The sequence below is a fragment of the Lagenorhynchus albirostris genome, chromosome 17 (genome assembly GCF_949774975.1).
Source record: "Lagenorhynchus albirostris chromosome 17, mLagAlb1.1, whole genome shotgun sequence".
NCBI lineage: Eukaryota > Metazoa > Chordata > Mammalia > Artiodactyla > Delphinidae > Lagenorhynchus > Lagenorhynchus albirostris.
The window spans coordinates 25,065,169-25,079,827 of record NC_083111.1 but is presented as its reverse complement, the minus strand read 5'-3'; positions in this window follow the sequence as shown (position 1 = coordinate 25,079,827).

Genomic DNA, 14,659 nt, shown 5'->3' with positions numbered 1-14,659 from the left:
GGAAAAGACTAACAATAACAAAACCAAAACAATTAAGAAAATGGCAAAAGGAACAGACATATTGATAATTACCTTAAATGTTAATGGATTAAATGCTATAACCAAAAGACATAGACTCGCTGAATGGATACAAAAACAACACCATACATATGCTGTCTACAAGAGACCCACTTCAGACCTAGGGACACATACAGACTGAAATTGAGGGAATGGAAAAATATATTCCATGCAAATGGAAATCAAAAGAAAGCTGGAGTAGCAATTCTTATATCAGACAAAATAGACTTTAAAATAAAGAATATTACAAGAGACAAAGATGGACCCTACATAATGATCAAAGGATCAATCCAAGAAGAAGATATAACAATTATAAATATTTATGCACCCAACATAGGAGCCCCTCAATACATAAGAACAATGTTAAAAGCCATAAAAGGGGAAATTGACAGTAACAGAATCATAGTGGGGGAATTTAACACCGAACTTTCACCAATGGACAGATCATCCAAAATGAAAATAAATAAGAAAACACAAGCTTTAAATGATACATTAAACAAGATGGACTTAATTGATATTTATAGGACATTACATCTGAAAAGAGCAGATTACTACACTTCTTCTCAGTGCTCATGGAACATTCTCCAGGCCTTGGTAAATTAAAAAAAATTAAAATCATATCAAGTATCTTTTCTGATCACAATGCTATAGGACTAGATATCAAGTACAGGAAAAAATCTGTAAACAAATACAAACACATAGAGGCTAAATAATACATTACTTAATAACCAAGAGATCACATAACAAATCAAAGAAGAAATCAAAAAATACCTAGAAACAAATGACATGAAACATGATAACCCAAAACCTATGAGATGCAGTAAATCAGTTCTAATAGGAAATTTATAGCAATATAATCCTACCTCAAGAAACAAGAAACATCTCAAGTAACAAGCTAAACTTACACCTAAAGCAATTAGAGAAAGAAGAACAAAAAAAACCCAGAGTTAGCAGAAGGAAGGAAATCATGATGATTAGATCAGAAATAAATGCAAAAGAAATGAAGGAAACAATAGCAAAGGTCAATGAAACTAAAAGCTGGTTCTTTGAGAAGATAAACAAAATTGATAAACCATAAGCCAGACTCATCAGGAAAGAAGGGGACAAGTCTCAAAGCAACAGAATTAGAAATGAAAAAGGAGAAGTAACAACTGACACTGCTGTAATACAAAGGATTATGAGACATTACTACAAGCAACTATAAGCCAATAATGTGGACAACCTGGAAGAAATGGACAAATTCTTACAAAACCACAACTTTCCGAGACCGAACCAGGAAGAAACAGAAAATATAAACGGACGAAACACAAGCACTGAAATTGAGACTGTGATTAGAAGTCTTCCAACAAACAAAAGCTCAGGACCAGAAGGCTTCACAGGAGAATTATTTCAAACATTTACAGAAGAGCTATCATCTATCCTTCCCAAACTCTTCCAAAATACAGCGGAGAGGGGAAAACTCCCAAACTCATCCGATGAGGCCACCATCACTCTGATATCAAAAACAGGCAAAGAAGCCACAAAAAACAAAACCACAGGCCAATATCACTGATGAACAGAGATGCAAAAATCCTCAACAAAATACTAGCAAACAGAATCCAACAGCACAATAAACGGATCATACTCCACGATCAAGTGGAGTTTACCCCAGGAATGCAAGGATGCTGCAATATACGCAAATCAATAAATGTGATACACCATATTAACAAAATGAAGGAGGAAAACCATATGATCAAATCAATAGGTGCAGAAAATGTTTTCAGCAAAATTCAACACCGATTTATGATAAAAACCCTACAGGAAGTAGGCATAGAGGGAACTTAGCTCAACATAATAAGGGCCATATATGACAAACCCACAGCCAACATCATTCTCAATGGTGAAAAACTGAAACCATCTCCAGTAAGATCAGGAACAAGACAAGGTTGCCCACTCTCACTGCTATTATTCAACATAGTTTTAAAGTTTTAGCCACAGCAATCAGAGAAGAAAAGGAAATAAAAGGAATCCAAATCGGAAAATAAGTAAAATTGTCACTGTTTGCAGATGACATGACACTATACATTGAGAATCCTAAAGATGCTCCCAGAAAACTACTAGAGCTAATCAATGAAATTGGTAAAGTAGCAGGATACAAAATTAATGCACAGAAATCTATTGCATTCCTATATACTAATGATGAAAAATCTGAAAGAGAAATTAAGGAAACACTCCCATTTACCAAAGCAACAAAAAGAATAAAATACCTAGGAATAAACCTACCTAAGGAGAAAAAAGACCTGTATGCAGAAAACTATAATAAACTGATGAAAGAAATTAAAGATGATACAAACAGATGGAGAGATATACCATGTTCTTGGATTGGCAGAATCAACATTGTGAAAATGACGTTTCTATCCAAAGCAATCTACAGATTCAGTGCAATCCCTATCAAATGACCACTGGTATTTTTCACAGAACTAGAAGAAAAAAATTCACAATTTGTATGGAGAAACAAAAGATCCCAAATAGTCAAAGCAATCTTGAGAGAAAAAAATGGAGCTGGAGGAATCAGGCTCCCGGACTTCAGACTATACTACAAAGTTACAGTAATCAAGACAGTAAAGTAGTGGCACAAAAACATAAATATAGATCAATGGAACAGGATAGAAAGTCCAGAGATAAACCCACGCACATATGGTCACCTTATCTTTGATATAGGAGGGAAGAATATACAATGGAGAAAAGACATCCTCTTCAATAAGTGGTGCTGGGAAAACTGGACAGCTGCACATAAAAGAATGAAATTATAACACTCCCTAACACCATACACAAAAACAAACTCCAGATGGATTAATGACCTAAATGTAAGGCCAGATACTATAAAACTCTTAGAGGAAAACATAGGCAGAACATTTTATGACATAAATCACAGAAAGATCCTTTTTGACCCACCTCCTAGAGAAATAGAAATAAAAACAAAAATAAGCAAATGGGACCTAATGAAACTTAAAAGCTTTTGCACAGCAAATGAAACCATAAACAAGATGAAAAGACAACCCTCAGAATGGGAGAAAATATTTGCAAATGAAGCAAGTGACAAAGGATCAATGTCTAAAATACACAAGCAGCTCGTGCACCTCAATATCAAAAAACAAAGAACCCAATCCAAAAATGGGCAGAAGACCTAAATAGACATTCCTCCACAAAAGTTATACAGATTGCTAACAAGCAAATGAAAGGATGCTCAACATCATTAATCATTAGAGAATTGCAAATCAAAAGTACAACAAGGGCTTCCCTGCTGGCGCAGTTGTTGAGAGTCCACCTGCTGATGCAGGGGACGCAGGTTCATGCCCTGGTCCAGGAGGATCCCACATGCCATGGAGCAGTTTGGCCCATGGGCCGTGGCCCCTGAGCCTGCTCGTCCGGAGCCTGTACTCCACAATGGGAGAGGCCACAACGGTGAGAGGCCCACGTACCACAAAACAAAAAAACAAAAACAAACAAACAAACAAAAGTAAAACGAGGTATCACCTCACATCAGTCAGAATGGCCATCATCAAAAAATCTACAAACAATAATTGCTGGTGAGGATGTGGAGAAAAGGGAACCCTCCTGCACTGTTGTTGGGAATGTAAATTGATACAGCCCCTATGGAGAACAGTATGGAGGTTCGTTAAAGATCTAAAAATAGAACTACCATACGACCCAGCAATCCCAATACTGGGCATATAGCCTGAGAAAACATAATTCAAAAAGAGTTATGTACCACAATGTTCATTGCAGCTCTATTTACAATAGCCAGAACATGGAAGCAACCTAGGTGTCCATCTTGGATGAATGGATAAGGAAGATGTGGCACATATGTGCAATGGAATATTATTCAGCCATAAAAAGAAACAATATTGAGTTATTTGTAGTGAGGTATATTAACCTAGAGTTTGTCACACAGAGTGAAGTAAGTCAAAAAGAGAAAAACAAATACCATATGCTAACACATATATATGGAATCTAAAAAAAAAAAATGGTTATGAAGAACCCAAGGACAGGGCAGGAATAAATAAGGATACAGACATAGAGAATGTAGTTGAGGACACGGGGATGTGGAAATGTAAGCTGGGACAAAGTAAGAGAGTGGCATGCACATATATACACTTCTAAATGTAAAATAGATAGCTAGTGGGAAGCAGCCACATAGCACAGGTAGATGAGCTTGGTGCTTTGTCTCCTCCTGGAGGGGCATGATAGGGAGGGTGGGAAGGAGAAGCAAGAGGGAGGTGATATGGAGATGTATGTATATGTATTGCTAATTCACTTTGTTATACAACAGAAACTAACACACCATTGTAAAGCAATTTTACTCCAATAAAGATGTTAAAAAAAAAAAAAGGAGCTGGGTCATTTGTAGAGATGTAGATTGACCTAGAGACTGTCATACACAGTGCAGTAAGTCAGAAAGAGAAAAATATCGTATATTAATGCACATATGGAATTTAGAAAAATGGTATAGATGATCTTATTTGCAAAGCAGAAATAGGCACACAGACGTAGAGAACAAACATATGGATACCAAGGGGGAAAGGTTAGTAGTGTGATAAATTGGGAGATTCGGATTGACATATATACACTATTGAAACTATCTATAGAAAAGATAACTAATGAGAACCTGCTGTATAGCACAGGGAACTCTACTCAATGCTCTGTGGTGACCTAATTGTGAAATAAATCCAAAAATTAGTGGATATATGTATACGTATAGCTGATTCACTTTTCTGTACAGTAGAAACTAACAACATTGTAAAGCAACTATAGTCCAATAAAAATTAATTTAAAAATTAAAAAAAAATCAGAGGAGCGAACTGCTCCACTTAACAACATTTTGCCTCCCCTTGTTTGTTATACTACATCTGAATTCTGGAAACATTTCTATTTTGCTTGCTGGCAGTGTTAAACTTTGTAAATAAAGAGCACAGAAGACTACAAGTGGAATGGTTCTAACTCTGGTGCACTTTTGTTCCTGCTTCCACAGTGCACAGTGCATTGGTACGTAGAACACAGACCTACAGGGGTATTCACCATCCTGTGGGTTTTACCAGTAGTCTGGTCAGGGTGGGCGACTCCAACAGCACTCCAACAGGTTGTTTGCCAAAAAGATTTACCCAGATGCCCAGTGAAAATCTTCTCAACAAGTCTTGGTGGCAATCCAGTAAGAAGCATCCCAGGATGTTTTGCAGGTGACTCAATGGTTGGTTTCTAAACACTTCTTCCCCAGTAAGCAATTTCCTGCTTGCCAGTAACACCTCAACCAATTTCTCTACCATCCAATGGGACTATATGCACATCCATTCCATTAAGGTCTGAATCTTAAGCTTTTGGGGATGGGAGTCTTTTCTAACTTTGTTTCTTCCTTTAGTTTCTTCCTTCTCAGTCCCAGATGTAGTAGATGCTCTCCATATCTGCTATTTTTGTATCCTTTAGAGTTCCCTTTACCTCTTAATAGTTAGTTGCCTGTAATTAGTTAATAATTCTTTGAAATAAATGCCCTATGTTCATTTCTGTGTTTTCACTGGACCCTAATATACCCATTAATGTAAGCTCTGCAAAACAAAGACTCAGTTTTTGTTTCCTGTTGTATCTCAAGAGCCTAGAACATTGTCTGACATAGTACAGAATATCAATAAATATTTGTTGAAGTAATCAAAGTATTGGCTCATTAAGTGTTGTAAATTTAAGAACATAAATATGTCAAAGATGGCATCCATGTTGTTCATATAAGTGGATGGTAAGGTTATTCTTTGAGAGATATCAGAAGAGGCAAGTTGGGTTATTGGGTTCAAATGAACATAAGAAGTTACAGATTTGGCATATTCATCAGCAAGTGGACTCAGGAAATTGAGTAACTAACTACAGTGTGTAAAATGAGGATCTTGCCCTGAGAAATATCACCACTTAAGAGTTTAGTAGAGAATATAAAAATTTTGTGAAAAGCAGTAGCTGTAAGAAAAAGCATAAGGAAATAGTGATATGGAAACCAAGTTTCTCCTGCTTTTTCTGCTCATCCACCCTCAATACCACATTCATCACAGATAAATGTGTTTCTCACATCACTGAAATAAATATCATTCACAACAATATCTTGGTTCTGCATATAATTTTATTACAATAAAAAAAAATAGAGGGCTTCCCTGGTGGCACAGTGGTTGAGAGTCCGCCTGCCGATGCAGGGGATACGGGTTCATGCCCCGGTCCGGAAAGATCCCACATGCCACGGAGCGGCTAGGCCCGTAAGCCATGTCCGCTGAGCCTGAGCATCCAGAGCCTGTGCTCCACAACAGGAGAGGCCACAACAGTGAGAGGCCTGCATACCGCCAAAAAAAAAAAAAAAAAAAAGATAATTACAAAAATTTCACTACCAATCAAAAATTCAAATTGATTAAAAAAATCAGATGTAATTTTTGGCTACCAGTTGTACAGAGGTTTTTGAAAAATGATAATTCCTTTGCTTGTGGAGATGTTGTGTAATGGTCATACAGCTTATAAAAGTATAAATTGGGCTAATAGTTATCAATTCTAATCAAAAGTATTTAGATATGTGCATTGCTTCTATTTAGAAATATTTCTGGGAATTTTTCCTATGAAAATCAATCAATATTGAGATATAAATATATTTAGATAACTGAAAAATCCAATAATAAAAGAGTAAAAATAAATTATGATATACAGAAGATACGATGAAAATGTCATTATGGGAACACATTTATTAGTGTAAATATTAGTTTGCTCTGGTTGCCATAATAAAACACCACAGACTGAGTGACTTGAAAACAGAAATTTATTTTTGCATATTTCTGGAGGCTGGAAGTGCAAGATCAAGGCACCAGCAGGGTTGGTTTCTGGTGAGAACTCTTTCTTATGCTCTTAGAAGGCACCTTCTGGCTGGGTCTCACAAGAGCTTTCCTCTGTGAGCAGAAAGAGAGAGAGAGTCCTTTGGTGTCTCTTCCTCTTCTTAAAAGGACACTATTAGATTAGAGCCCCACTCTTGCAACCTCTTTTAACCTTCACTGTCTCCTTTAAAGACCCTGTTTCCAAATATAGAAACACTGAGTGTTGGTACTTCAATATATTAATTGCAGGATAAGGGGGCAAATTTCAGTCCATAACAGTGTGCAAAGATCATCAATGATATATCAGTAAATATAAAGGGAAGTTACAAATTATGTAACAAGTGTAATTTTTTAACAATAAAATAAAAACAAAAACGCATAAACCTAAATGTTAATAATTGAGTCCCAAGGGTGTTAAATTATGAATTATCTAAATATTTTTGTTCAAATTATTTTCTATTTTTAATATAAGGAACTTATGCTTTTTGTACAGTAAGAAAAATTGAATAAATTCGATCATACAGCTTAAATAAGTACTCATTGTATGCCATGTCACAGTATTTCAATAATTCTCCTTGCTTAGGTTAGTTGGGCAATACGCAGATGGGTGAAGGAGCATAGTATTATATGTGTAAAATCAAGCTGTATGAAAGAAATCTCAGTGGAAAGTTGCTCTGGAAAATGGCAGATTAAAGAGATGGTGTCAAGGCAAAATATTATTTATTAAGAATTTTGAATAGATATGAAAGTCAGTGGAAGACACCTGATATTTGTTCTAGCTTGATGTGAACTGGCCATACATAGCAGTGAGAAGTTAGAAGAAAGATGTTGGGTTCTTTATTTTACATTCTGTGGCTGGTCATTACATAGCTTGCTTTTATGAGAGAGGTCACCATAACTGTTCCACTAGTTGCTATCTCCCCCCAAAAGGCAAAACTTTAGGAAAATCTCTTTTTCTACATTTGTATTAAGGGAAAAAATAGGTATATCTATATTCCCAGGAGAAAATTCTAGAGAGAAATCTGCTAGTATGATAAAAGAGTACTCAACTATTTTCTCATATAACTCAAATTATTTTCAGCATAGAGAACATATTCCACTCCCTCCCTGGTAACTTTATTTGTGCAGAAGTTTGCAAAGAAGCACTTAGAGCTCCAGGTAAACCTAGAAACCCTAATATGCGAATAAACAGATTTTTTAGGGTTTATTTCACAAATAAACCCTAATATGCAAATAAACAGACAGATTAAAACAATTTTTTTCAGAGTATATGGCTGTAGAGACATTATTTTCTCCTAGCAGCTTCCAGTAATGACTTGTTGCTATAAACTTGCAGTACATTTTTCTGTACACAGTGGTTGTTCAGCAAATGTTGATAACTAAATTGCATTAAGGTTTGAAGTGAAGTGTTGTGATTATTTTCATTGTGTTGCCATAGAAACAGCAGGAAAACCTATTGTTTCAGTCATCCTCTTTGATTGTCTCCCCTAGGTAGATGAGAAAACCTGAAGTGTAGGAAGGAGAAGCTGGCTAAACCCACACTGAGAAGTCTTTCACTCACACCTGACCACATTGCATTATAATTAACTATTTTATGTGTCTATGCTTTGGTTTCCTAACTAGATTACATATTTCTGTAAAATAAATGACATTTTTTATTGTTACAGTGAGCCAACGATTTGTACACATATCCCCCACCCCAAATTCTGCAAATAGGTAATATTATTTCCATTTTTACGAAAGGGAAGTTTTTAAAATTTAGTAGAAAATGTCATGCCAGGAAGTGGGCTCTCTTTTGTTGATTCCAGCAGTCTAGTAAGAACTTGAAGTTCCCATTTTGTACATTTATTAGTTTTCCTCTTTATTGTTCAATACACTCAGCCCTCTGACATCAAAAACAACAACAAATAAAACACTCAATTCTTGAACTGGTAGGTTGATGGAAATAATCAATACACCAATCTGTAAAAGGAATAGAAAAAAAGTTCTATTTGAGTTCATCTAAAGACTATAGCCCAGGAGATATAACTCCAAAAAGCATTTGAACTGTGTTCTGGACTAGAAAATGAAGGAGGCTTAGCTAGCAAGAAGTAAGGATGCTTGCTAAACAAGGATTGGTTGGGGTACAAAATGGTTGCATAGTTACAAGGGGAGACCTTGAGACTATAGGTTTCAGATGCCAGCTGCTAGCAGATAATGTTTTCAGAACAGTTGATGGGTGTCCTGAGTCTGATACATTTCAGAAATTTCAAGTTCTCAGTAATACAGAAACATGTCTGAAACCACATCCACAATGGTCGTCAAGCTCCATTTTGTATGCTTGAACCACAGTTACTCCATTTTGATTTTTAAATGGATTATTTTCTTTACTGTACAGTGCATGCTTAATAAGCCACAAACTGGGTGTTTTGGTTGGCCTAAAATTTCAGTCAAATCATGGATAAGCCAGAATGACTTCCCCATATCTCAATATGAAAAAAATTATTACATCAGTTATAATGTTAAATTTGGAAGCAATCTTTGGCCAGAATGACTTCCCCATACCTCAATATGAAAACAATTCTTACATCAGTTATAATGTTAAATTTGCAAGCAATCTTTGGAGTGTCTCATTTTAAAAATTCATTTATATTTATATATCTACATTTTAAACTTAAGCCAATGGAAGAAATTTTGGAACCATCTCAATATCTCAATATTATTTTCACTGATTAGGTAACTGAGATTTCTAGAGATTCCTGAGACTGCTAGGTCAGATCTTAGGCCAATTTAAGTACATGGGCTTTTAAAGACTAGTCACAGAACAGCGATTTCCAAACCAGAATGGACATGTATACTAAAGGACTTTTTGAAAATTACAGAAATTAAGTCCCATCTTAGATCTAGTTAATCCAAACCTTTGACAATGAAATCACAAGTAAAAACAGATAAACACAACTTGATTCATTTGTTTCTCATAGCTGTATGTAAATTTTTGCTTGTAATTCTCTAAATTTTTGCTTTATATATTGTTATGGATTTGTCCTTTTCTGTTTATAATTCAGCAAGTTTTATTTTATACACTTCAAAGCTATAAAGTTAAATATATCTAACTAAATGAATTGTTAGGTATTCTTGGTGTATCATTTATCTTATTATTTCATAGTATATTTTCCCTTAATTAATATACTTAAAAATAAAACTCAGTTTAAAAAAATAATTAAAAATAGGAATTCAAAAGCACCACAAACAAAAAACAAATTTTCCCCCATTTGAATGTAATATACAGTCAGAAATAAGAACTACCTTTCTAGGATACTGATTCAAAATGACTAAATATAAGGGATTTTTATGTATCTGGTAAAAACGTTCCTTGAATTATTTTTACCTAATATAAACATTTTAAATAAAAATCTAACTTACTGTTAAAGAAATAAGAGAAAAATAGCCTATTATATGTAGGCGTCATAAGCTAAAAGAAGAAAAAATTAAGCTGAGTAGAAAACTAAGGACAAAACAAGACAAACCGAGATAGTGAGTTTTAGTATTTTTCAGCAGTGGCTTTGAGTATTATACCAGTAATCTGAATAGTACACAAGATACTTTTTATATAAAAGGAAGAAACAAAATATTATAACATAGAGACAGTGTTCTTTAACCAGTCAGTTCTAACTGATATGATTAATACATATAGTAATAAGATTTTTTTATTGTTTATGTTGAGGTCTTTTCCTAATTTCACTTTTGAATGTTTCTCCTGTTCCAAATGTTTCCAGACTTTAAACAAACATAGTCTTTAGTCGTAGTATTTTCACATATATTCTTTCCAATAAAGACAATTCATTACTTTAAAAAAATCCAGAACAAGTTCTAGATGAGCATTTCTCATTATCTATTACTGTGTAACAAACTGCTCCAAATTTTAGTGACTGAAAACAACAATTTTAATATCTCACAATGTTTTGGGCCAGGAATTTAAGCAGGTGAGACCTATGAGTGATTCTCCTGTTCCATGTAACATTGACTTTGTTCACTAAGTGATATTCAACTTCAAGATCCACTTGTCTTGGGCTTCCCTGGTGGTGCAGTAGTTGAGAGTCCACCTGACGATTCAGGGGACACGGGTTTGTTCCCCGGTCCGGGAAGATCCCACATGCCGCGGAGCGGCTGGACCCGTGAGCCATGGCTGCTGAGCCTGTGCGTCCGGAGCCTGTGCTCCGCAATGGGAGAGGCCACAACAGTGAGAGGCCCACGTACCCGCCCCCCCCCCAAAAAAAACAAAAGATCCACTTGTCTTGATTGTCTGAGGTAGCTTCATTCATATATGCATCCTTCAGTCTGGACTTGGCTGGAGCCCTCTTCTTCCCCATCAAATCACAAGGCTCCTCCATTTGTTCTTGCCAGAAAGTTTAACGTTGCCTATGGTAGCCCAGGACTCTAAAAGAACAAGGGAGCTTCCATTCTTCTTACATGCTAGGCCTGGACCTGGCATTGCTACATTTCCAACACACTCCATTGGTCAAAGCAGTCACATGGAAGCCCACATTCAAGGAGACAAAAAAGAGAATCCACTTCTTGATAGGAGAAATGTCAAACAGCTTGTGGCCATCTTTAATTTGACAGAGCATTTCAATATTTTGATGACATTTGCATATTTTGCATTGTAGACTAACACTTTCTCCGTTTCCATTTCCTTTGGGCTGCACATCAAAACATATGAGTCGCAGAAATGACTCCTGATAGATTCCATGGTTGTGGAGTCACTTTTCAGGAGACACATAATATGATTAACTTTTACCTTAACCTGTACAAAATTATTTACCTAGAAGAAAATTAAATGAACTATGTTCTGTTCCATGATTGCTGAGAGCTATTGCTAATGTTTGTAGTGACAGGTTGATTCTGCCTTTGAACACAGCAGGAAAAGGATCACAATATCTACCACCTGGTCAATGGAATTAGTCAGTTTCCTTGAATAGACAAACCAGAGCCTCACTGTTACCCTACCTGTTACTTATAAATGCCCCTACTTTGCTCACAAACCAAGAGTTTAAAGATTGATTTGATCTGCAGGGCTTTGTCAAGCTAGGAAAGCTACTGACATTTGGAGTTTGGAGCAATTGATTGACTTTTATCTTTACTATCTATATTTATACAGCTTTTCATCCAAATGCATGGTGGTGAAAATATTTTCAAAGCCTTTGCCCAACTGCTGCCTCCTCCCTCCCATAAAAACAAGTGCAGGGAATTTAATAAAGAACACACCAATAGTTCTGGGAAAATCTCAGCTTTTATTGCTTAAGTCAATTGGCTAAAATAAATTTTTAGCCATGTTGATTAGCTGTGGTAGTTAATGGGAAATAAATGAACTCAGTCGAAGAATAAATGTATAAAAGTAGTATTCCTACTGTTAATAGCTTATTTAATTCCTTGAATCTGGGAACACCTTTTTTATTTTTCTTTTCTAGCCTATTTGTCTTCTTCAAAGAATTAAAGGAGATCATATATAAAAAGATATCAAGGTTGAAGGTTGATCTCCTTTGTAAAATTTGGATAATATGTGCTGAAAGAAAATAGGTGGCATCATGCATATAATAAAGTTTCATATTTTCATGATAGTATCTTAATGTGAGTAACAATTTCTGAAAATAGTTTCTTCTTCATTTTTACTATGATGCATTTTTAAGCACACTTTCTATTTCCATGAACTCTTGCCCTTCATTGAGCAGATGTTTTTTTTTCGAGAATGAATGTCAATACTCCCTTGTTCATTATAATTCAAATAGGTGTCTGATAAATAATGAATCTGAGTGGACATTGTTTTAATTAATTGAATGGGGTAATCAGATATAGCTAAATAGTTGGATGATATTTGCATGGAAAATAAGCAATGTTTCTGTGCATTAATTTTTAGTCCTTTATTTCTAATACATGTAATATGATATCCACTGTGGAATTGCATAATAAGATAGTCACAGTAACAACTTCATCTAGATATTAGAACTGTTAAGTTATGTTTCCTAAAAATTTTTCATTTTGGAGCAATGTCATTATTTAAACAATTTTAAAACCAGTATAACCAGTATATTAGCACAGATTTAATTCATTAAAATTTTTAAATTAAGCTATATTAGCTTTTTCCAATGTTTGGAATATGTGTGCTATTCACTAAATAGAACATAAAGTTTTAGTTGTTTACATTTTCATGTTTTCTTGGAATTTCTGATATTTATGTAAACATATAAATAAAGAAATCATAATTTCAATTTTATATTACATTTTCTATAAAAATTAATGGAATATCTGAATAATACCATTTAACAGTCCTTAAAAACTGATTCAATAGAAACAACATTGTTTTCAAAATTAAAAATGCAACTGTACTAAAAGCTATTGAGTCGACTTTACAACATGTGTCTACATGATCTTGATTTTTTTGAACTTTTCATAAGACATAAAAAGGAGTTATTTGTATTAGGAAAGCTGCTAAGAGAGATGTAAAATATATACCTTATTAATAAAAGATGAAAGTCAAAGAGAAATATAAAGCTGTGTATATTTTTTATCTTGGCTTTGCCACTACCTTTCTGGGTGGTTTGGGATAAAATTCAGTTATCTCATGATTAAGATTTAGGGCAAAAAGTCTCCTCCAGTGCCAGTTTTCTGATTCTAGAAGTTTGTTCTGATTTCATTAATCTAATTTTACTCTCTGGCTTGGTGATTGCAATGAAAGTGTGCAAGAACAAATTGTGAAGTAAGAAAAGTGTTCCTTTAGTATTTTCCCATTGGTCTTCCTCTAGTATTTTGGGATGCAGGGTAAGAGATAAAAAGCAGCCCATGCATCATATATCTAAATATTGAAGTTATAAATCAAACTATTGAACTGTTAAATTGAATATGTTCTTTATTCCTATGTTGTTTAAGTAACTTCAAAATTACCTCAAGGGTCAAATTCCATGCCTATGGTGGAGACATTACCTTCCATTCTCTTTTCACTCCAGATCTCTTCCATCCCATGATGGACTACGTGGGCATGTGTGTCAAGACTCTTGTACGTGCTTCCAAGCTCTGTTCTTACCTTCCACAAAGGACAACTCCTGGGCACCTTTCAAAAGGACAAACATAGAGAAGAGAACTACACAGACTTAGAGAGCAATGCTCGTGCCATTAGGCAGGTATCTAAGGTCTCAGGTACTTAAAACATGACCTAGAAAGGGAAACGTGAGCCCTGAGTAAAAACATTCTCTTGGGAATTCCCTGGTGGCACAGTGGTTAAGAATCCACCTGCCAGTGCAGGGGACAAGGGTTCGAGCCCTGGTCCCGGAAGATCCCACATGCCGCGGAGCAACTAAGCCAGTGCGTCACAACTATTGAGCCTGTGCTCTATAGCTCATGAACCACAACTACTAAGCCTGTTTGCCACAACTACTGAAGCCCACATGCTTAGAGCCTGTGCTCCACAACAAGAGAAGCCACTGCAATGAGCAGCCCACTCACCACAAGGAAAAGTAGCCCCCCAATCACCACAACTAAAGCAAGCCTGTGTGCAGCAATGAAGACCCAACACAGCCATAAATAAATTTATAACAACAAAAAAAATTCTCTTGGCCTTTTGGACATCTTGTCCCACATAACAGTGAATGGCAGGAACAGGACCAGGGCAGGACCTTTCACTTCTAGGTCTAAAAATGATACTTCTTCACAACACTTTCACCTTCTTCTCCTACTCAGGTTTTGTAAGCAGCTAGTAGCTCCCT